Source organism: Phycodurus eques, chromosome 5 (assembly GCF_024500275.1).
Source record: "Phycodurus eques isolate BA_2022a chromosome 5, UOR_Pequ_1.1, whole genome shotgun sequence".
In the NCBI taxonomy this organism is placed as follows: Eukaryota; Metazoa; Chordata; class Actinopteri; order Syngnathiformes; family Syngnathidae; genus Phycodurus; species Phycodurus eques.
The window spans coordinates 20,583,011-20,584,831 of record NC_084529.1 but is presented as its reverse complement, the minus strand read 5'-3'; the positions used below and the strand labels follow the sequence as shown (position 1 = coordinate 20,584,831).

At 44.4% G+C, this 1,821-nt stretch overlaps 1 non-coding gene across 1 annotated transcript; it reads right to left on the bottom strand.

The window, feature by feature from the left end:
• Window positions 1-1,019: 1,019 nt before the first annotated feature.
• On the bottom strand, window positions 1,020-1,093 carry trnan-guu (transfer RNA asparagine (anticodon GUU)). Its single transcript has one exon. It is a non-coding gene; the product is annotated as a tRNA-Asn (tRNA).
• Window positions 1,094-1,821: the final 728 nt, after the last annotated feature.

Genomic DNA, 1,821 nt, shown 5'->3' with positions numbered 1-1,821 from the left:
GAGGAAATAGTAAAAACAAGGTGGGGGGGCATGGTGGCTAATCCACAGACATGTACAGTATGTAAAAGCCACTGGTGTGCATGTGGTGACAGAGTCCATTATGTTGAGTTAACTCGGGTTTTGCTTCACTTCAAGTGGGGGTAATTAATGCCTCACTAAGTGCATTGGCCCTTTTTATTGAGCCATGGCTAAGTGGAGAACCCCCCCCTTTTTTTTTTTTTTTTTTTTTACAGGAGTCTATATGTGGTTTTCAAGAGTGACGGTGGTGGGGGGGATTGGCCCAACAACAAAAGTCGAGTGACAGTGATGAATGAAGCCTGTGCATGCACTGAGCCCCTCGCATCACATCATCACAGGCCAAGGAGGCAGACAGAAGGTGGTTTTATTTATTTATTTATTTCTTTTAAGTTTGCTGGGAGGTGCTCTTACCGTGCTGTATTCGGTTGACCTCTCATGTTCTCGCACACTGCAACATGCTTGCTGTTGCCTTCGTGTTAACACTAACTCCTCACCGCATGACAGAGCCACTTGTCAACTGCACTTGTTTTTTTTCCCTCTCCCCCCTGTGTAAACACAACTTTGCACTGCCAGATTGGAAATTGTCAAGTACACACCTGGAGCACCCATCCCTCCTGCCTGCTCCCTTGTAATGACTTTCCCCCTCCAGGGTGCTTGTATGGAGCATTTCATGGCAGGGTGTACTTGTCATAGGCTACTGGTGATAGAGATAGATTGGGGCTATTTGTGTTAGGCAATGTACCGTTCCTGAATCTCCTGGACTAATGATTGGAGTTGTTCCGAAGGAATTGAAAACACCACAGACCGGTTTTATTGGTTCCTTGACTCGAGTTAGTGGAGTCAGACAAGTCACTTGTCTTCCTAAGGAATTGGAAACACTGCGGACTCTGATGATTCAGATGTATCGGTTCACTGACTCGAGTTAGCAGACTCACTGGAAACCCAGCAGATAAGATAACATTTGTCACTCTAACAATGAGGAAATTTGCAAGATTTATAGACATCCCTGGGTGGGCTTGAACCACCAACCTTTCAGTTAACAGCTGAACGCGCTAACCGCTTGCGCCACAGAGACGTAGAAGAGTCTGCATGTACTCACCTGGGTGTACCTTTCCTCTTGCGCAAAGGTAGAGGAAGGCTTCAGCTAACCCGGGACCATCATGATGATGGAAAATGGATGAAAATGGATGGTGGATGAGTTTACTTTTTCAGTCAATTAGTGTAATCTTAAATGTTTCCATTAGTTAAGCCCCACAATTTCCTCGGGGAGGGGGGGGGGGGGGGGGGCATGTGGCATGCAGCTCAGCAGTCAAGGTGCAGGCTGATGAATGCACGCTCAGGCCTTCCAGTAATGGAGCTAAAGTGGTCCTTTCATCTGGCCCAGGAGGAGAGCAGGAATCCAAATGTGTTATTATTATTGCTGTGGCGTGTCTTTGCCAGTCGGGCTTTGAGTGTTAAGTGTGAGGCATACGCATTTCAGCGCTGCCTGATCACTGTCATTATAAAGTTCAGATAGTATTCATCATCATTATCAACATCGTCACGCGGGGGTGGCTCGTCTCGTGCACAATGCACCAGTGGGTGATTCATCTGATGAATGCGTGTAAAAATGAATAAAAAAGTGGTAATATTAAAAGACAAAGATATATTAATGTGGGTAAATATTACAGGAAAAACGTCATATTATTACCAGGGTAAAGTGGCAATATTAGGGAAAAATTCTGAACACAAAATGGATGTAGTAAAGTCATGAGTTTTACAAGAATAAAGTAGTAATTTAACAATAAAAAAATAAATATACTT